At 46.5% G+C, this 22,705-nt stretch overlaps 1 protein-coding gene across 1 annotated transcript in view; it reads left to right on the top strand.

The window, feature by feature from the left end:
- Positions 1 to 22,705, top strand: part of Trabd2b (TraB domain containing 2B) — a 205,388-nt gene that overhangs the window by 3,877 nt on the left and 178,806 nt on the right. The window lies entirely within an intron of this gene.

Here is a 22,705-nt window from a genome sequence, read left to right as displayed (position 1 = left end):
GGTCATTCGCAACTCACTGGTCCCAAACTCAACTCTGAGGCCCTGGAAACAATGAGTTCACATCTGTGCCTAGAGAACAGGGCTGTCAATCCCAGGGTGGGGGCTCCCAGGCTGGTGGCTCCAACAAGGAGACCTGAATAAAGGATCCAGATAGATGCCTTAAGTGAGATGTGGCCCCAAGACATGACATGCATGTTCACCATGAAGGAAAGAAAGAGACTCATAAAATGACGGAACCCAAAACTATACCACTGGAGTCAGACCTGCTGACTGTTTCAGAGATGTTGCAAGCTCTTCACTAGGGAAACCACCACCGAAAATGATCCCCCTTCTCCGAGATCTCCAGCCTTTGTTTTTCTAGGGGAAATGCAATACTGTCCCTGGGGAGGTAAGAAGCCAGATTGATTTGCCGACCAAATGAAAGGATGGTTTGTCAGTTCTCCTGCTGGCTCTCCCATAATTGTGGAGTCCTTACCCAGAGGGCCCCAGTGGCAGGAATATTGGGGCAGTTAGTCACGCCCTGCAGGGTTCTGACTATGCCTGCCTCCTTCTCCACGGGGAAAATCCTGTGTATTCTCTGCCCCAGCGCGGTGCCCTCTGAACAGAGCGGCTCTCTCCCTCTGAAGTGACTTTCCCCCTGCCAGCCTCGTGAGCTGATACTATCTGTGGCAGTCCCCAGCACTCACCGCCCATCTCATTTTGGAGTCAGTGTTGTGGGAGGCCTTTCTGCTCAGATCCCTTATGGTTGTTCCCAGTGGATATCTTTTTTAGGTTTCGGGAGACTGGGATCCACCGTTGCGCTCAACATCCTCTTTGTACCAACTGCAGAGGAACCTCACAGAGCTGAAGGGCGCACTAGAGCTCTCTGGTTAAACAGCCCCTGTCTTTAATCTGTTTCTCTTAAAACAACAAAACTATCTTTCTTTGGGGGTCTGGAAACACTGCTGTTCAACCAAATGATGGCTCTGGTGGGTTGAAAACATTTGCTGCGAAGTGTGTGAGCTTATGTTTTAGGAAAGGTTCCTGAGAGCTGTTCATCGGCCAGCAAGGAGCCTGCTGACAATCTCCAAAGCCCATGTTTGAAGATCAAACAGACTCCAATTTCTGTTGCAAAAACACACCCACCCACCACCAGCCTGGGCCCGCTCTTCAAATTGTTCTTGGGTCCAGCTTTTTGAAAGGGCTGTAGAAAGCAAGTCCTGAGCAAAAGAAAACAGGAATCCTTTCCACTCCCTAATCTCCACACCCTTCACCACCTGCTGGAGAGTCTGGCTGTATCAATTTGTCCTGGTATCATTTTGGAGGGAGGTGATGAAACCTCTCCTTCATCCTCTTGGGCAGCTTTGGGCTAACTGGGAAGAATGGGATTATAGAACCTGGGCAGGTGGGATCATCAGAGATCCCCAACCCAAACTAAGAAACACAACTGCTTTCTCAGTGAAATTGCATGCATGCATTCACAGTTTGATAGGAACATCTGTGATGCATTATTGTACTGAAATATCTGTTAAGTGCATCAGATTTTTATTTTTTCTTTCCTCGAAGCATTACTATTGTTGCAAAATATTTGTGGAGGGGGCAGTGGGAGCAGAAGGTGAGAAAAAGAAAGCCTAAAAGACTGCTTTTCTGTTCAGGCCTGGGATTTTAATTTTGGTCTTTAATTTTTTTTATGTATCTTTCTGGGCAGAAATACCCACATGTTTGCTTATTAAGTGGAAAAAGAAAGTTTGGGACTCAGGGGGCTGATGGACCACTGCAGGTTTGGGAGCTTGCATGCTTGGAAGAGCAGGTCCAGGGACGGAGATTTTGACCTTTGATTTCAAAATAAACTGAAGGTGCTAGACCCAACACCACAATGATCTTGCCATGTGACCTTGGGCAAGTCAGTTTATCTCCATGAGTGCTGTTTGCTCTGTCTGTGAAATGAGGTCATCTTTCAAGCCCCCCTCCAGCCCTGACATTCCACAGGACTGGTCTAATCAATTCCACGTGCCAGGCACCCAGCAGGAAGCGCCACATGCATTTCTGTTTCACTGAGTTCTCACAACCCTATGGGTTTCTAAGGTGGGAACCCAGAAAGGTTGGATGACTTGCCCAAGGTCACATGGCTAATAAGGAACAGAGCCAGTCTGCTGGACATTTTTTCCCATGCTCTATCTGTATACTTCTTCCTGTCGAGGTATTCGGTAACCTCCTATAATTCTCCCTGTAGCTGACTTCTGTCTTCCCTCTAGGATATGAGGGCTTAAAAGTTTGTTTCTTGAGGAATTTGTACTTGTAGAGAGAGTATTTCCTCTGTCTCTGAATGGTGATGGGAAAGCAGGTCTTCTGAAGGTTTTGCTTTGCTGTACACTGCTCAGCCTGGTGGGCATATCATCGAGACGTGTATGTAATCTTGAGCAGGAGTTGATATCCCTATCTACTCAGTGAGACAGTGGTTAACCAGCCTTTTAAAGTCGAGCTGGTTTTGTGAGGATGGAAGAAGACACTCCCTGTTGCTAAGCAGGTAAAGATGTTGCCTGGGGCTTGACTAAGTCTAAGTGGACTCCAGGGCATAGAAAGAGGACAGCTACATGGAAAGCGGCCATGCCCTTCCTCCAGCAGTCACATCTACTGCCCTACCTTGGCTGAATAAAGTGAAAACTGGATTTTTGTTTTATTTTGTTTCTTTTAAGGTAGGGTCTCACTCTAGCCCAGGCTGACCTGGAATTCACTATGTGGTCTCAGGGTGACCTTGAACTCACGGTGATCCTCCTACCTCTGCCTCCTGAGTGCTGGGATTAAAGGTTTGTGCCACCACACCCAGCTGACAACTGGATATTTAAGAGGTTGTGGAGAACCAGGCCTTAGGGTACAGCTACTCAAAAGGGTGAACCAGGAGGATTGTAAATTCAAGCCCATGTGGGTTACAGTCAATTCACAAGCAGCCTGGGCAACTTTGTGAGACCGTGTTTCAGAATGCAAATGTTAAAAGAGGTCTGGGAATGTACTTCAGAGGTAGAGCACTTACTTAATATGTAGGGGATCCAGGGTTCAATCCCTAATACTGATTTTTTAAATGATGTGGTGGCAATAATAATAATGTGGGGGCCTAGGATGCCCAAGTCTTGATTCCAGATCTTATGACAGTCTTGGGATCTGCAGATCCTTATCAGCTATGCCCATTGCCTCCATGGACTGGTACTGGCTGCCACTACTACCTCTAGGGGTCCTTTGTACTCCCCTGTCCCACCCTGCCTCTGGGGTGGAGGTGCTGAATGGGAAGGTCTCTGAGTTAGGTGGTCCTCCCAGATGCCAGGAGCAAGGACCCTGCCATCCTGCTTTACTGTGCATCACCAGCACGCATGGCCACTGTCCACTGTCAAAGAGCCAGGACTCTGAAGCATGTCTGCTAAAGGTCTCTAAAAACGTTTGCAAACGTCTATAACCTCCTCACCAGAGTGTTAAAAACCACAAAATCATTTACAGTGCTTGCTGGATGCAGCATTGGACCTCACAAGTATATTATCTTTAGTCCTCAGGGAAGTGTTATTGAAAAGGTCTATTGTCATATCTATTTTAAAGGCAATAAATTTGGACTGGAAAAGGTTGTGTCATTGGCTATGATTAAATAGGCTGGCCAAGTATGGGCTCAGGGTTCAGACTCAGGAATGTCCACTGCTAAAGGCCATATTTTTGGGGGGAATCTGAAAGGTGAAGTTTTGTTTTGCCTAGTTGATATAGTTATTTGGTGAATGTGTGTGTTGTGGGGGAGAGGAAGAGAGGGAGAAGTGTGTTAAAGTGGGAAGATCTTCATTTCTTGATTTAAAAATACAAAATACAGAGCTAAAAAGAGAAGTAAAATGTACTAAAACTGTTCTCCCACATCCCTGGCTTATAAATTAGATCTTAAGGCAATTCTCAAATAGAAGTACTCAGACATTCTGGGTCCCAGCTGCCTCCCTGAAACTGAAGAATGCTGTTTTTACCACCTTTCCAAAGGACCACTGTGTAGATGTCCCCCACACCATGCATACTAAGCTTCAACAGTTGAACAAGAAAGTTCTCCTCAGTTTGTATATAATCAGAACTTTCATATCTGTATCCTGAGGTACCAGTAGGCATTAAGTCCATTGTAAATATTTAAGTAGTAGATGCATTACTGACCAGTGGTTAGCAACCATGACAGGACCATCCTGAATTGACTTTTATCACCCAGCATTGCTGAGTGAGTGAATATATGAGGAGGGATGATGTAAGCCATGGTGAGGAACTCTCTTGGTGAACTTGAATAGCCCCATGCTTTCCTATAAGAACCCAAAATAGTCAAATCATCAAATGGTTTGTTTTGTTCCATCTGAGATGTGATAGCAAAATACCTTAGATAATTTATAACCAGCATAAATTAATTGCTCACATTTCTGGAGACTAAGAAGTTTAAGACCAAAAGACTCACTAGTGAAAATAGGCCTTCTATGTATCCTCACATGGTGGAAGAGGTCAAGGGAGTAATGAGCCCCTCGGGCTCTTTATCAGGGTGCTAATCCGAGATGCTTTGCCCTTATGAATGGATCTTCTCCCAAAACTCCTCCACTCTTAATCTATCGCTTTATTGGTGAGGTATCAGCAGGCGCCCCATTTCTTCCTTGCCTGTGACTTTGAGCTAGTCCTTTTCCCACCCTAGGCTTAAGTTGTCCACTTTTGTTACATGACAGCCTTGAGCTAGGTGTTTCAGTGTCAGCCAGTTCTGCCTTCTGTGGATTCACATCTCAGGCCTGGTATCACGGAGGGCCTGAGCCAGCCCGCCCTGAGACTTTGAGCCTGGCTTATCCATCTCTGGCAGGCTTGTCCTCAGGAGACGGCTGCTGATACCTACCTACTTGTCAGGAAGCTTGTTGGTTCCGGTGAGTGATCCCACTGCCAGTCTGCGGAGCAGAGAAAGACTCAGCCTGTGGCGGCATAGTCTGCTGGACTCCTGCCCAGGCTTGATCCTCTCCTTCATTCAGGCTCCTCTCCTTCCTTTACTTCCTCCCTCATTCAGCTAGAGGTCTCACTGTGCCGTGTAGTACAGGATGTGGAAACAGAGGGCTAGGAAGCAGTGGCATGAACCTGTGAGAATGTGCATTGTTTTTATATCCTGACAGATTGGCGTAACTAAGTCCTCTTTTCCAGTATGGAAACTGAGCCCCAAAGTACCTGTCCTGTGTCATAGTTCTTCACCCTTCATATAGAGATCCCATTTTCCCTTTTGCTCCCTGTTGCACATTTCTCTCTTTCAGAACCAATCACTTAACTCCCCATCCTGCAAAACTGCCTATCCCAGGGGTTGTGACCCTCTCTGAGCTTCTGTGGCAGTAAGCCCTAGGCTCTATAGTGTCAGACCCTACCACAGGCCTCCTGTTAAACTTGAGTGCTTCCCTCAGAAAGGAGAGGAAAACATCTCCCCCAAGGCAGTGGTGTACCATGGGCATACCTGTGAGCCCTCTTCTCCTTGATTCTTCAACGTAGGCTACCTTAGAAGACATCTTGTGACTCGAGCCTGCAGTGGAAAACTGGCTTCCTCCAGCCCTACCTGTGTAACCACAGTCTACCACACCTTGTCTGCCTCCCACCCAAAGCTCAGTGAATGTTTGTCATATAGTCCTTCCGATATATAGGAATAAGGCCCTGCGCATGTCAGATTCTTTCCAAAGAACACCTGCTGAAATGACAGGCGCTGTCTGTCCTTGCTCTCTGACCTGGTTAATTCAGACCCAAACATCTATTGTCTTTCCTGAATGGTGGGTATAGGGGTCTATCACGGTGGCCAATACAGGATAGCTTAGGAACTTTTACCAAATAAGAGTGTGTCCCCAAACCTAGAGGTAACCATACTTGAAACAGAAAGACTTCCAAGCTCAGAGGATCTCTATGTATGAGCCCAAACTCTGAGGCTCAGGGAACCAAACGATGGTGAAATCTTAGAACCACGGGCTCTGAGACATTTTGGGACCGGAAGAATCTTCACATCATGAAATCCTAGCTTCTTAGCTTTGAAGCATTTTCAGCTCATCAACACAGACTTCTAAACTCTTGGAGTTGGAAGGGGCCCTTTCTCAGGAATTCCAAGAAGCCTCATCTGCAAATGCGTCTGATCTCCTTCCCCCCAACCAGCTCTCCACTCTGTGGCCAGAGAGAAAGCCTTCCTTACCACCAAAGCACTTTCTGATGGAGATAAAACTGGGAGCGTGCCTTTGTTAATAGTTCCCATTTGGACATCTCTCAAAGCCAGAAGAGGTCGCCTGGTAAAGCAGCCTTTCCTAGGGAGGAAACTGCAGAATGCTGGCAAGCGCTGCAGTCTGCCAGCCGGCCTGCTGACGTTCTTTCCCCCTTGAGTTTGCTTCTAAATATTCACTTCACTCGCTTTTATCTCCCATCATTGGCTCTCTGTCCACCCACTTAATCCACGGGCAGCCGGTGGCCCAGCCTTCAGCTCTGCTTCACGGCTGCCAAGCAGTCTCACTGGGCCACTCCTCCAGCATCCTCAGGTTTTTAACTGTGTGCTGTCTATCCGCTGAAACCCAAACTTGTTGCCTCCAGCTTGTAGATACAGTTGCTTCTGCCAGACCCACCCCTCTCCAGGAATTTCCTCCTATTCTCTACTGCTTCTGAATCTGGCAGTTTCTTAGGTCAAAGCTGTACCTCCTCTGCGATGTCTCCCTAGAATGCCCTCTGGTCTAAACTGCCTGGGAAGACTTGGCCCAATGCTCTCTTTTCATGACCCAGACACATGTAGTTTTTCCCTCCATGGAATTCTTTATGGAATTTTATGACATTCTCTCAGCACTTCTGTATTTGACTTTATTACTTAGTCTTTCTTTCCTGATGCTAACCTAACTCAAAATGTGCTCACAAGTGATTACAAGATTAAGTCACGCCTGCCCCGTTTTGAAGTTGAGCTCTGCAGTGTAGAAAGCATTAGGGGTGTCTGGCTGCTCTAAGGCTAAACTGCCAGGTCATCCGCTTCTTTCTACACCTGAAACATTGTCCATGCCCTTAGCACTGCCCAACGTCCATTTGATCAGGACCAAATTATAACATCCATGAGTTTCTGGTGGATTTCTCACTCTGTATTGTAGCATATTCTGTTGTTTTATTTGTCGTTTGTGAGCAATACCTCCCTTTTTCTCCTCTTTGCTTCTTGGAGCACAGGGGTATCCAGGCTCATCCCATCCCACCTATTACTTTTCATTGTAAAATGTCCAGTTTTATTTTTCTGTAGCCTTCTTGCTGCTGAGCTATACAGTCTTTTCCTCTCTCGTCTGCACATACAGCCCTTGGCCTGGCCTCTATGCATTAGCGCATGCTGTTCTTGCTACTGGAAGGCCCCTCCTAGTTTTTATCATCCATCTAACACATACTTATTGGAATGGGTAAGAGTTCCCACTGGCTTTCCTCATTAAAATCCTGGGCTTGTCAAGTGCTACTTTTTAATATTAAGATTTTTATCCATAGTCACCTAGTTAGATTATCCCTTGTGAGCTAATGCCACCTGATCACAACTCAGTAGTTTAGATGAACAGATGTGACTGGTCTTAAGCACTGTGCTTTGGAAGGGGTGATAGGGAAAGCTGTACTTTGTACCTGAAAGCTGGCTACTCTTGAAAGAAACCTACACACATCAGAAACCTGGGAGCACGCTGAGGGACAGTCTTGGCCTTGGGATCTGCACAGTCTGTACCAGTGACAGCAGCTGCACTCTCCTCTGACTTACAGGGTGGTTTGTGGGGAACCTGTGCACCTGACCACCTTGCCCTGTCCTGCAGGTACTGTGCGTCTATGTCTCCCAGGTCAGTGTCCACACCTCGTCCTCTTTTATTCCTGGGCTTCTCTCTCCTCCCATGGGATCAAGAAGGGCAAGAGGAAACATTGCAATTTCTTTTTTATTTGCCCTGATTGGTCAGCCTGTGTCCTTTGTAGAAGACTCCCTGACCACTCATCCTGGTCTGATTTTTGCCTTCAGACCAAGTCAACCCTTACTTAAACCCACACATGATGGTACCTATTCAGGTAAGAGCCCCTTCCATTGGGAAGCCTTCAGAGTACTTACTGCCCCTCATTTTCCTCATCTATCAATTTCTTGGGATGGCTGTGAGGATTGGTTAATGTAAATCATTTTGAAGTAAAGCATTCCAGATGCAAGTGTGTTCTGTAGATACTAGCTCCCAGCAGATTTAGTATTTAGAATTACCATCATTGTACAGTTGTTTTCAAGAAATGTTTCTAGGCAGATACAGATTATAGGCTGGAGGTGGACAAGTGAATGAGAACAAAGGTGCTGATACCTAAGATGCTTCCTTTCCAGGCAGGAAGGGGAGCTAGCAGAGAAGCCTCACCTTAATGAGAGAGGCAGGGCAGGTGGTGGCTGTGGGCGCTTACCCAGCCTTGGGATGCTCTGGCTTCTCTAGAGACTAGAGCTAGCCATGGTGGCAGCAGGAGTATGAGTGGTGCCTCCGCGGCCTAGTTTGGGGCCAGGCTACATGCAAGTGCCTGCGGCTGGCTCTGCCCTTTGGAAGATAGGCAGGCCTTGGAGGCCTGAGAGGTCATGTCTCTGCACCAGCTTCATTGAGCACTAGTGGGCCTTTGCTATGGGGTAGGGGGAGGTATGGGGGACTCCTCTTTCTCCTCTTCGCCCCCTGGCCAGACAGTGATATCTCAAGGAGACCCAAAGCCTGGTCCGGTTCCTGCAGGAGAGGTGGGAGGTGGAGCAGCCTCAGTGCCTAGGATCCCTCCCCCAATCCTTACCTCCTCTACTGGTTAAAAGACTTACCCCTTCCTTATTTAAAGTTTCCTGCTGCTGTCATCTCCATGGTCTTAATGTGCGTGAGGGCCTTAGTAATTTAAGCCACTGGTTCCATTTGAAGGAACATTTTAAAAAGACACAGCAGAGAGCCTTATTGTAAGCCTCTCTGGCTCACCTTCATATGTGTTCCCTTTCTTGGTCTTGAGATTGATACAAGACAAAGTATAATTGGCAAGGAGTAAGTAGTACAGTCATTTATACACACATTGCAATTTCCAGAGTTTTTCTCCTATCCTTATGAAGGGGCCTAGACTGGTTTCCTGGATCACCACCACCTCCTCCCACCTGTAGACCAATACACACACACACACCACCACCACCACCACCACCACCACCACCACCCTTACACTTGGTTTCTTCTGATGTGGTTACTAAGTTCAGAAACTGGACTGGACTGGATTTGGTTGCTCAGTGCCAAAGTATTAGAATTCCTAACGGCCTCCCAGACCTCGAACTGAGTGAGTAACATCACTGCATTATGGACATTATAAGGACTAAGCTGGGCGTCACAGCTCGAAGAACTGTGTAGGTCCTGGGTTGGAAAAGTGATGTACTTTGACACCTCCATGGTTACAACACTTGGTCACTGGGCTTGACCTTGACTGGGAAGTTTAGTTGATCCAGGACGACAGAATCTCTGTGCTGAGGCCTGCTGGTGGTCTTGCAGTCAATTCTTTGTTCCTTGCTGTCATCAGAATAGGTGTTCTGGGAGGGCTGTGAGAGAGGAAGGTTGGCTCATAGGTGGAGGTGGCTTTGAGCAAGGCTGTCTGTGGGTTAGGTCTTGGAGCTGAGGATGAAAAGGTCTATCCAGGAGGAAGGAGACTGTTATCAAAGGTGCCAGCATAAGACAATGAGCAGGCAGACATTAGAAACGCCATCCCACACCCCCTTTGCTTTATCTTTTGTCTTTTTCCTTTCCAGCTCCCAAGGCAGCCATTGTTACTTAGTCCCTATTATGTGCTAGGCCTCAAAGTTTATCACAGTAAATTCCTAAAACAATCCTGAAAGGTATTATTTCCCCCATCTTAAGGAAATCAAGGAAAAGTATTTTATGCAAGCAAAATGATAGAGCTGGATTTTGGCTTAGGTGTTTTGATAACTTTACAAAAAATAAGTCTAGAGGAGAAATTCCAGCTTCTAGCTTTGGCTGGATAACTGAGCTGTGTTTCCTCAACTAGAAACCATGGGGCTTACAATAGAACTTACTTCCTGAGGTTGTTGACAAGGGTATGCATGTGAGCCACATAGCTGAATTCTAGTACAGTAAATGCTAGTGAATGTTAACAGTGATGGTTTAAGTAGTGGTTATTTGAACTAGAAAATTCCTGGCCTGCTGATGAGGTTGTTCATGTGTTGTGGTGAAGCCCATCCCATACTAAAGATGGTTCTGTGTCCCTTGGCAATCACACTGAGCGTGATCCAGATCAGGGGAGGGGGGCTAGTTGGTCTGATGGGAACTGTGGTCTGACCATCCCAGAGCATGGTCATTTTGTCCTCACCAACTGTGGTATGCAATGTCTAACCAAATTCATTCTGGTCTGTCCTCTCCTTGGTCTACTCTTCCCTGGAGTGAGGACACAGGAATGCAGGGGTTGATGAGTTCATGATAAAGACCCTGAGTTGAGGTCCAGCAGCATCATTGTTTAGGTCTGGGACCAGAACTCCTTCTTGTCTGATGGTCCTTTATCTCACAGCTCAGACAAGTGGGTGTTAATAAACAGCAGCAACTCAGAGTTCCTGGGAGAATCTGTTGGGGTAAAGCCCGGCAGGATTAGATTAGCAAGAGCTCTTAGCAGTACTGAGCACAGAGAAGTTCTCTGGATATATTTAGCAGATGAGATTTGTTATTCATCAATGATTTGTCTGTTCGTTTGGATTCTCTAATTTGTTTGACAAGCCTGGATAGGAACTGCCCAGTGCAGGCCCAGTTCCAGGTTTTGGGGGGTCCAGGGATAAGTGTATGTCCAGTAGGGAGCAGAGGAGCTTGATGTTATAGAAGAGGTGTCAAGGGTGACTCAGTGTCCTTTATATGTTGCACCCCATCTCATCATCTCAGGGAGAGTCACCCTAACTTCACAGGTGAGGAAACTGAGGCATAAGGAGGTAACTCACTTGCCTGGAGTGAATGACTGAAAGATCTGGTGTTTATGCCAAGCAGACCTGGCTGCTGAGCCTATGCCCTCAACCTCTCTGCATCTAGTGAAAAGAGAAGATGTGTCCCGAGGAGGCAAGTAAAGAGCAGCTGCTCTGAAGTAGAGGTATAGCAAGTAAATGGTGACAGGGACAGGAAGTTGAAAGACTCCTGAGTTCCCTCCCTGCAAAAGGTTGCAGCTCTGGGAAGGGTAAAGTGAAGAAGTTCACTTGGAAGGCTCTTGGGCTCAGGCTCTGGAGGGCAGGGGCTGTGGACAGGGATGGGGACAGAGGATGACCTTGCGGGTGGAGTGATGGATGTGGGCTAAGGGCACAGCAGACATAGAGGCTACAAAGATACAGCAGCTCCCATATGAGCTTGGGAGGCTGGAGGATTGCTCTACATGTGCCATGGGGGTGGAGGGACAGGAAAGTGTGACAGAGCCATTCCTGGCTCCAAGGAATCTCCAAGAAATTTGACACAGTAGCTTCACAGAATACCACTTCCACATGTCTGTCCCCAGTGAGTACCAAGCCTTGGTGGCAGAGGCTTTGCCCGGCTCTGGTCAGATAAAGGAGACTGAGCTTGCATTCCTGCTATCAGGAGTTTACTGCTGTTGCAGATACCCCCACCTCTCTTGAATGCCTGGCTTGTCTCTAACATGTGGCCACTTTAGCTCAGTACTACAGGAGCAGGGGTACTCCGTGGGTTCAGGGGTGTGGCAGGCATAAGGTGGGTGTCAGGTGTGATACTGATCCAGGTTGAAGGACTGTCATTACTTATTGCAATAGAACACTGGTGGGAACCACAGGGAAACATGACCACTGATGTACATGTGGAGCTCCTGTAAACAAGCTAAGAAGGTTGAGCTTGATTCCAGGTACATGGGATGCAGGCACTGTCCCCACTGTCATGTTCTGCGGTTCAGAATTTCTTCTGGTTAATAATTAGCTTGGTTGCTCATTCATTCTTTGGCCAAACTGGAACACCTCATTCAGGTTTGCCTACATGTCTTAAAGACCCTGGGTTTGAGAAAGTGTCTGCCCTATGTGGGTCCCTTCCCTGGTCGATCAGATCTAGAATGTGCCCCCTCCTGGCCGGGGAGAGGGTTCCCAGATTCTGGAGAGAGAGAGAGAGAGAGAGAGAGAGAGAGAGAGAGAGAGAGAGAGAGAGAGAGAGTAAAAAGGAGAGGTGTTTTTAGAAGCTAAGTGGTGATGTGGGCTGGTGGCTGAATGAGTCTAGCCGAGCTTCTCTGTTCCAGTGCCTTTGGGAGGAAGCCTGAGATTCTGATCACCATTTCTAACATAGCTGCCTAGGGTCATATGTCCCTACATGCTTTCATGTGACCTATTCGATAGCAGGTTGGAGGGATGTCACCTGTTCAAAGTGGGGTTGGACTGGGATCCCCTGGTTCCTAAATGCTGCCTAAATAGAAGAGGGAGATGGGAGAGTCTGGCATCCACAGGGAGTAAGCACACTGGTTGATAGTCCAGCCATGTGCCTCAGGGAAGGTCTGTGCTTAGCCTCCTCTGTGGTATGAGATTGTCTGGTAAGCCAGAAACCACACTCCCGCTGCTGCAAAGCCACCTTCTAAGCTGGTTGTGACCTCACTAGAAGACTGCATTTTATATTTTATTGTCTGTTAGATGTTCATGGTCTGAATCTCCCACTGGACTAAAGTTTTGGGAGGACAGGAATCTCATCTAATGGCCCTGGATTCCCCCAGGGCCTGGCTGCAAGTGCACACTCCAGAGTTATAAGTGCAGCTGTATTATTAACAGCCATATCTTTATATCTGGTTGGAAAATAGAAAGTCTCGACCTTTCCTTTCCTCGCTGCCATTGTACCAGATTTCCAGGCGTTTGGCTCCAAGGAATCCAGATTTTCAGCTACCTCCTATGTGTTCTAGTATAGCTCCTAGGTGCTTTGGCCTCAGGTGGCTGCGACCCCTGAGAGTCTTCTCTCCCTGGCATGCTGACCATCTACTAATAAGGCCACAGGGACAGTGCTAACCCGCCGATCCCTTATTCCCACAGTGGCTCTAAGGCTTTGTGCAGGCTACCCTGTGCAAGGGAGCTGCTTCTCCTGGCATGGGAGTGACCTTTCCAGCCCGCGCCCACAAGCTGCTTTCCTCACACTTCAGTGTTTCTTTCCAGGGCACGGATCAGAGCTTCTGTTTGTTGGTCATTCCGTGATCCTCACACAATATAAATGAAATCTGCTAAAGCCAATAAATTCAAACCATGTGTGGGGCCCCGGGAGGAGCCGGGACGTCAGAGGGCTGCAGTGTGAAGTGGCGTCAGCTCTGACGGCACCCAAGCTGATTTGTATATGAGAAAAGTAAATATTCAAAGCTGTAAACAGCCCTGGGTCTCCCACTCTTTCTGGGATTCAAAGGCATTTAATAGGGACACACATTCTCTGTTTCTTATAAACAGAGCGAGAGCCTCTCTGTGTGCTGACCTCAATTCTGCATTTTCATCCCTCGGCAAGCCAACCAGTCATCCTAGTTGGAGACTGCAGACAGGCTGGGCTGTTTCTGGTTTCTGATGTTGACCTAGTACTTGTCCTTTGTAAGACTTACCTTTGCTTTACTTGTTGGCTTTGGTGTGACCTCCATGTTTGTTCTGCTATAACAAAATACCATGGGCTGAGTAGCTTAGAAACAACAGGATTTTATTTCTGACATTAAGATCAAGGCCCTAATAAATTTGGTGTCTGGTGAAGGAGCAGCTGTCTGGCTCATAGATGGCACCCTTTCACTATGTGCTGATGTGGTAGAAGGAGAGAACACTGGTGATTATAGTCACTTATAAGGGCATTGATCCATGAGCTTCTCCCATCCAGAAACTCAGTATCATTGTATTAGAAACTAGGTTTCAACATAGGAATCTGGAGAGGATATAGACATTCAGATGACAGCAGTGGTTGGGATTGGATGGCCCCTGCTTCACTTTCCTGTGTCACTGAGGAACATGAACCTTAAGGATGGAAATCAACGTGCCCAAGATCACACCTGAGATGAGGGCCAAAATGGACAGCGCCTTTCTCTCCTCTTTTAGACTCCTCCAATTTAACTTCCCTTTCCTTTCCTCTTTCCTTTTTCCTGTCCCTTCTCTTCCTTTTGGTAATACTTCTATTCCCCTGACTCAGAATCCAGGAAGTACTCTTTTGATATCCTACTTCATTTCCTCACCACTTGCTCTAGTGTCTCCTGGAGCCCATCCTTCCCCTTGGCCTCAGAATCCTCAGTTCATTTTATAGCCTGCTCGTTCTTGTCTTCAGGAAAGAGGCCCTGGAACAGGAAGTGTTAGGTTAGAGGGTCTAGTTTCTCTACTCACCAGTTGTGGGGGCTTCCAACGAGTTCCTTCTCTGGGCTTCCCATGTGAAGGCTGGGAATGAGCACAGCTGCCTTCTCAGGATGGTCACAGAGGTAAGTGGTACTCAGACATCTCGATGACTGGTGATTGGGTCACTCTGCTTTCCTCCCACCCTGGAGTCTTCAAGTGACCCCCTGGCTTGCACATATAAAGTAGCCCTTAAAATTGCATAGAACTGAATTAGCTGGCCATGCACATTCATATACATCATTAAGTTCATGTAACTCTGATTTAACCTGATCTACATCTTGAGTTCTATAAGTGTCTGTTTCCTGGTTTTGATATTGTATTATAGTGATTGTAAGATGTTAGCACTGGGGGAAACTGAATAAAGGACATTTTCTTTTTCTAACTGAATATGAACCTAGAATTATCTCAAAATTAAAAGCTTAAAAGAAATGAATTAGGGATTAGGATAGGAATGTAGCTCAGTGGTAGAGTACTTTCCAACATGCCCAAGGCCCTGGAGTTTGATTCTAAGCACTAGAAAAAAAATAATAATAATAATAAATAAATAAATTAACCTTCCCAGTACCCTTCTCATTCACCTGTTCTTTTCTACCTGCAGCGTACTAGGCTCTGTGTCAGTGAAGCAAACATACAGGTTCTTGGCACCACTGCCTACAGATGCCTAAAGGTGGTTTGCCTTGATTACTGTATTTCAGATGACAAGTCATTCCTTTGAACTGTCCCCGTCTTCTCTGAGCTTTCCTCTGTTGCACTGGCCACCAATTGACATTCTGTACATGTCACCTGCACACTTGCACCCCCACACTGGAACGCCAGCTCCACGTGAGCAGGGCTTTGTCCAGGCTGTCCACGTCCTTAGTGCCAAGCACCTTCCTGGCTCACAGCAAGTAATCGGTTCCTGTTTGCCGAATGATTGAGAGGTGACAGACAGGAAACAAGTACACAAATGATTAGTGCGAAACCTGGGAGGGCGAATGAAGGAAAACAGAGCAGGGGAGATAGTGGAGGAAATGTCATTTTGATTGTGGGTTTTTCTACAGGTCTAGTGAGCCTTCCTGGGGCTAAAGGGCAAAGTCCCAGCATCATAGATTAAAGTTGTCATTTATCCCTCTCCTCTCCATTCACCAGCAGTTTCTTAGGTCCATTGCTACATGCAGGCCCCTGTAGCACAAGCTGAGACGAGGTAGAGAGGATCTCACCCTGGAGGCGTACATGAGGGATAGAGCTGGGACAAGAATGCAGACAACATAGAGAAAGGAAAAATAATGCAGAAGCATTTGGGGGTCTGGAAAGCCCTTTCTGGTTTGGCCTGAACTCAGTTTACCGGCTGCTTCTTCCTCTGCCTGTCTAGGGGCCCCATGGATCTAATTAGACCACTCCCTGAAGTCTTGACTCTGGCTCTCCTGGAATGTTCCTTCTCCCCCTTCCTGTCTCTTCAATTCCTGTTTCCCAGTCTGGCCCTTCCTGCAGGAAGCCTTTCTTGACTGCCCCCAATCCCATGACGAATCTTCTCAGAACATACGTAGTCTGTATTCAGTAGAGTCGTGTTTCGTCCATCTAGGACAGAGGCTGGCTGAGAAGCGCAGCCCAGGCTCAGGTGCTCAGTAGCTTTGTGCTGGATCTTCTGGCTGGAGGGACTTGAGAGCAGTGGGAATCCACGACTCATCTTCAGAAAGGGCAGGCTTTGTTTGTTATTGCTGTCATTGACCCAAACTCTCCTCATTTAGAACTACTGACAGTTAAGTTAGGGGTGGGTTGGTGTCTGCCTTTTCAGTGTTTCAAGCATGTTGTTAATGAAGTAATGCTTCAGAGTTTGCCTAAGACAGTGCTCCACAGACTTTGGAACTGGACTGTTTGCTGACGTCATTGCTGATGCCTGTGCCCAGAAAATTCTTACAGAGAACAAGGAAAGTATCAGTGCAGTGTTTATTGCTGTGCATTGATTCACCAAACAAGTGTGTTTTGAAAATAAACCTCTGGCTCCAGAAGAGTTGTGATTTTCAGGATTAGAAGGGTAGTACCAAGTCCCACATTCACCTCCACCTATTATTACCATCTCATGTTAACACAGCACATTCGTCACAGTTCTACTAATGAACTGATATTGGTACATTGTGATTGACTAAATGCCACACTTAACTCAGATTTCCTTAATTTCCCCCTAATGTCCTTTTTCTGTTCCAGGAGCTCATTTTAAGTAATGCAATAGTCATCTTTCCTTAAACTCCTGTTGTCTATAACACTTTCTCTGGCTTTTCTTGATAGTATGAGATGTCATTGGTATTTTTGAATATTGGTCAGGTATTTATCCCTCAAAGAGAATTTGTCTGATATTTCTCTCATAATTAGTCTAAAGTTACATGGTTGGGGGAGAAACTCCATAGAGGTAAAATACTGTTCTAGGGGCTGGAGAGATGGCTTAGCGGTTAAGCACTTGCCTGTGAAGCCTGAGGACCCTGGTTCGAGGCTCGGTTCCCCAGGACCCACGTTAGCCAGATGCACAAGGGGGCGCACACATCTGGAGTTCATTGCAGTGGCTGGAAGCCCTGGCGCGCCCATTCTCTCTCTCTCCCTCTATCTGTCTTTCTCTCTATGTCTGTCGCTCTCAAATAAATAAATTTAAAAAAATGAACAAAAAAAATACTGTTCTAATCACAAAAGGGTGCAAAGTGGACATCGGCAGGACCTGTTACTGTTGATATGGCCTTGGTCTCCTGCCTGAGGTAGTTTGTCAGGCTTCTCCCCCATCTTCCCGTACTGTCATGATGAAGAGAAGCTGCTGAGAGAAGTTTATCCCTTTGGGGAGGGGGATTATGCTACCTTAGCAAATGTGCTTTGAACACTATGTTCCAGGCACTGTGGCACATGTTGTAGATAAAGTAGGGAGCAAAAGGAGAGTCTTTCCTCCATAGAACTTTCTGGTGAGGGCTTAACAGTGAATAAACAAACAAATAGTTTTAGGGTATGACTGGCACAAGCCAAGGTCTTAAGGCTTGTTTAAGAATTGGGAAGGGCATAAATGGAGCCATGTGTGTGCAGGATCATGTGAGGATGGGGAACAGAGAGGTTGTGGACTGGTCAAGGCCTCACTGGACCTTCAGAGCCTAAGAAAAGGTGGGGTTTTACTTGAGCTGTGGAAGACATTGGTTTGAAGCAGGGAAGATGTGATTAATATTTTTATATAAGACCCAAATGGAGTCTCCTGGGAGGATCAAAGTGGTGGATGTTGGAAGGCCAGAATGGATGTTATTGTCCAGGTAGGGGATGGTGGTGGCTTAAATCTGGGGAACAGTTCAGTGGATTTGCCTTTGTTTTGGCGATGGAGCCAAAAATGCACCTGATGGGAAACTTGTAGAAAGATTAAGAAACTGGTCGAGTACTTGCAGGTGCATGCTGGTACTGCTATCGTAAATTAAGGGAGGTGGGCAAGGGGCAAGGTTATAAGGTGGGATTTCTTAGAGAAGCTTAGCCAAACCCTGCTGTTGGCTACACCATTAGCAGTGCCTGTGAGGGAGTTACATCATGTAGCAGGGGGTGAGAAGACTTTTCTGTCTGTTGACTTGTATGGAAGCTTTCTTAGTAGTCCAAAATATTGAAACCTGAGGTGCACATATGAAATGTCCATGGAAGCTGAACCCCAGTGGCAGCCGAACCTCAATCAGGATAAACAGCATGCCAGTTACCAAACCTGGCTTCTGGAACTACCTTTACTGGACTCAGACCCTGTGTGTCAGATACTGAGCATGGCTCCTTCTAGCCACCACAGCAATTTATTTTTAGCAATCATATTGGTTTGTGTTGATGTGGTTCACAGTAAATTCCATCAGCAAATACTTGCTAGTCACATCTGTGCTGGGTAGTGCTTAGGTAGAACCTTGATCCCTCTCTAGAGGATTATGTAGGGTAACAAGGATATGAAGGTTCAGAAAGTGTGTATAGCATGTCCCGTTGAGTGCATAGACACAAAAGTGAAGTTAGCCTCAGGAAAGAAAGCAGATGTCCTCAGAAACTAGCTTCAGGTAGAGATGAGAAGAGAACTGACAACTTGAAGGACATTGAGGCGACTGAGCCAGGTGGCCTGGGTTTCTGTAGGGAACTGGAGCAAGGGGGCGTGCTAGGAATGTAAGAATGTGGCCTATCCAGCTGCATGGCAGCCAAAACAGGTGCTTGTGTTAGTGTGGGCTTGTATAACTAAGTATAATAGACTAGGTAGCTAACCATTTCTTATGGTCATGGAGACTGGAAATTGGGCTAAGGTGTCAGAATTATCTTCAGGTTGCAAACTGCTGGCTTCTTATATCATTCTGTGGCAAGAAAGCAGGGCTAGTTAGCTCTCCGGAGCCTCTTTCACAGGGCTCTAATCCATTCACAAGAGTGTCATCCTCATGACCTAACCACCCCCACCCAGAGGCCACCACACCTATTACTATCACATTGAATATATCATCACATGAATTTGAGCAGGACACATTCCATCCATAACAGTGTTAAAAACTTTGCTTAATGGGTGAGTGAGCAGAAGGTAGGTTTAAAAAATTTTATCTTTGCATGTGTTTGTGTATGTGAGTGTGGGCACACGCATCCCACGTTGCAGGTGTGGAGATCGGACAACAATCCGGAGTGTCAGTTCCCATCTTCCACCTTGTTTGACGCAGGGTCTGTCATTTGTCATTGTTTCGGCCAGGCTACCTAGCCCAGGGGCTGCCAGGATTCTCCTATCTCTGCCCCCCTTTTGCCAGAGATGGGCTGGGAATACAGTTGCTTGGAATATAGACATTGTGTCTGGCTTTACATGGATTCTGACAATCTGAACTAAGGTTTTCTGCTTTCACAGGAAACACTTTATCCCTGGGGGCATCACCACAGCCTGAAAAGTCGGTTTTTAATAGTGCCTGGAGGTCCTTCAATGCTAAGGTTGGGGTTCAGTGGCTCCCAAGGGCAATTGGGACCCACACTTGAATAACCAGTCGACAAAGAAACTAGAGAAACCAGATCCTGAAGAAAGACATTTGAATTTCTAGCCAATATTTAGCTTATAATAATAATAATAATGATTCTGCTAATAATAACAATAATTTTTATAACTACTTAATTAGTGTTATTATTATTTTTTGGCTTGGCTCCATCTGTATGTTATTAGAGGTTATTGACTTATCTTAAGATTTACCGTTTGCCTTCCTCATTGGTTCCTACTGATAGTCCATCTCAGTGCTGGCTCTTGAGCCTGCTTGTGCTCCATGAGATACCACAAAATCACAGTCGTTGACAAGGTAATATGCCAAATCCTTCTTATAACATTTAATCACTTTGAGAGGTGGGGGTGGGCAGGGTGGTGGGAATGAAGGAAAAGTCCAGATTGCTTTGATTAGCTGCATTTTTCTCTCTGGGAAGGCTTTGGTAGAAACCTCAGTGTTTGAGGCTATTTCCAGGAAAATGAGATGGCAGGGAAGGTTCTGGAGTCTCAGAACAGAACACCTACTGTGCTGTGGTACTGGGCTAGGAGCTCTCAGGGATGCCAGGAAGAATGCACCCGTCTCTGCCGCCTTCCTGAATGCAGTAGCTGTGAGACGGCAGCGTGTTTGGGTTGCGCAGGCCTGCATGGCATAGGAACACAGGCATTGGCTGGGCCTTGCACTGCATGGGGATTCGTGATTTTAAGGACTCAGGTTGGTGAGAGATCATTTCCAAGGTAATTGTTTAGGAGCTTATTTGGACCACAGGAGAAGAGGCACACACCAGCTGCTTAGTTCAGCCTGGCCCAGGGCCTCACATAATTGTCCTACACATAGTAGAGTCTTAGTACATGTGTACTGTGTTTTGGAAGTACAGTGTGCCAGGATCTCTTATCAGGTAGGCTATGTAGCCATGAGGCAAACCAACCTTTCTGTTTCCAAAATTGATGACTTCTTGTGTCATCACTACCCAGGGTTATTAGGCAGCAATGAGACTTTTGTGAGATGATATTATTGTTCTCAAATATTCACCCCAGCCTCCAAGGTTGCATGCTTTGTGACTTGCTCAGCACATGTTGGTTTCTTGCTCCTTGACTGTGGCTGCTGTCATACTGCTTTGGTTGAATGTTAGCAAAGCGAGCAGTGTCTCAAATGTGTAAATATGTGCATGCTTGGTGGGGCTCACACTCTGGTGCTTTTTCTGTCACCATGAGAAGAGTCCCCACGTGGCTGCTCTCTCTATCCTGGGTCCCAGAATATGAATCCAGTAGCTCTGGACTCAATCCATAGAGATAAGCCAAATCCAGTGGACACAGAGCTTTGAGCCCAGCCCAATCCCTTTCCATCTACAGATGTGCAATGAAGAGGAATGACCTTTCCTATCAGTCACAGAGTCTGGGCCTGATTTGTAACCATAGTTTCCTAGATCTCCGACAGGGTGAACCATACAATAGTTAAAGGAAAATGGGGAGTGAGGTGACGTGGAGCATATAGGATTCAGCTACATCTTAGAAGGTCTTCAGTGTTAGCATAGGGAGTGGGGACACATTTGTTTGTTTGTTTGTATGTTTTCAAGAAGGAAGAGAGAATAAGAGTATGAATGGGTGTGCTAGGGCCTCCAGCCACTGCAAACAAACTCCAGATGCAAGCACTACCTTGTACATCTGGCTTTACATGGGTACTGGGGAACTGAACTCAGGTCATTAAGCTTTGCAGACAAGAGCCTTAATCACTTAGAAATATTTCTAGCCAGAGTGGGGGCATTTTTCAGCAGGTACTGGGAAGCACTGAAAGTCACTGAGTGCAGGCAGGATGAGATCCAAACCTAGCTACATTGGGTAAGTTGGAAAATGCAGAATAGTTAGTGGTTAAATGGAGAGCACCTGTTGAGTAATGCTAGCATTTTCTCTTTGTTGGACTTTGTATGGTATTAAGAAACATTTGGTACTTGAATAAATGTGTGAGAGAATTGTTTAGGTGTTTGAAAATCAGGATTTAGTCCATAATTATCCAGTATTTCTCCTCTTTAGCCATTTATTCACTTCCCCCTTATTAGCCGACCATGTACACTTAATAAGTGTGTGCTTGACTCTGTGGCCTGGGTTAGAGAGCTACAGCATCTTCCCCACGCATATGGGAAAGGGCTGTAGGTGGCTGTAACATGCAAGTGAGTAGCAGTGGCTGAAGGGAAGTTAGGTACTGGGAAGGGGAGCCTACTGGTTGGGCAGGTTCCCGTCTCTTGGTTATGAGGACATGGTGGAAAGTGTCTTCCCTTTGAAACAAGGACAGTGCCACCTGTCATCCCACTGCAGGGACCAGTAGGTCTTTGAATGATTACATCTTACCTTTCCCTATAGTCCACATTCCTAACACCTAGCTGTCTGGTTTGTTCAGTCCATTTGTCCGTGCCTTCATTCCTGTAGCTGTTCTGGCCAGGACCTGGGCTGGGTGTGAGAAAATGTGGATGTCTGAAGCGGGGGGGGGGGGGGGTACTTGCCTGGAGAAGTTCACAGCCCTGTGGTTCCTAAATCCTGAAAAATGTGGTGTTCAGCAAAGTGTGGGCCTCTGCCAGCCTGTCTTCATCACTGAAATGCCACTGAAGGGTCTGGGTTCAAATCCTAGCTCTCTTCCTGTTGGCAGTGTAACTTTGAGCAAATTACTGCCAATGTATCCCTATGAAAGATAACACACTCCCACAGACACACACAGTTCTGTGAGGTGGGCATGTGAGAAAGAGGTGGAATGTGACCTTAGAGAATGTCAGCTTATTAGGCTGGGCTGGTGATGGCTTAGTGGTTAAGGCATTTGCCTGCAAAACCAAAGAACCCAGGTTCAATTCCCCAGGACCGACTTAAGCCAGTTGCACAAGGTGGTACATGCATCTGGAGTTCATTTACAGTGGCTGAAGGCCCTGATGCACCCTCCCCCACCCGAAATAAATAAAATAAATAAATAAATAAAATAACTTTAAGAAAAAAAGTACCAAGACTGGCTGAGATGAGGATAAAGGCCCATGTCTAGACCCTGCCTTGGAGAGGCAGCATCCCAGAGGCCCTGCTAGGTGACATACCTGTCAGAATTTCTTGCAGAAACCCCAGGCCAGGAGACATTGAATTCCTGCCTGTGGATCCACTTGAGAGGCCTGGGGAACAGCAACCAAACAAAGCCTTTGGGGTTGGGCCAAGAATGGTCAGTAGAGCTCATTTCCTGTGGTAACTGAAGCTAATACTAGTGGCTATCTATGAACTTGGGTTGAAAATGATTCTGAGGCTCCCCAGGACTTACTGGGACACAGGCTGCATTACTTAGGGATGGGCATAGGAGAAACTCCTGGTAGTACATGGGAAGGTGCTTTCTGGACTGATGATATTCTTTAGCCTATTTCTGAATGGTAATTGCAGTGAGTATTTGGGATCTAAATACAGTTATCACAGGGCAGGGATGTTGTTAT

The sequence above is a fragment of the Jaculus jaculus genome, chromosome 5, assembly GCF_020740685.1.
Source record: "Jaculus jaculus isolate mJacJac1 chromosome 5, mJacJac1.mat.Y.cur, whole genome shotgun sequence".
Classification (NCBI taxonomy): Eukaryota; Metazoa; Chordata; class Mammalia; order Rodentia; family Dipodidae; genus Jaculus; species Jaculus jaculus.
The sequence above is the reverse complement of the archived record's forward strand: the minus strand, read 5'-3'. Positions and strand labels throughout refer to the sequence as shown.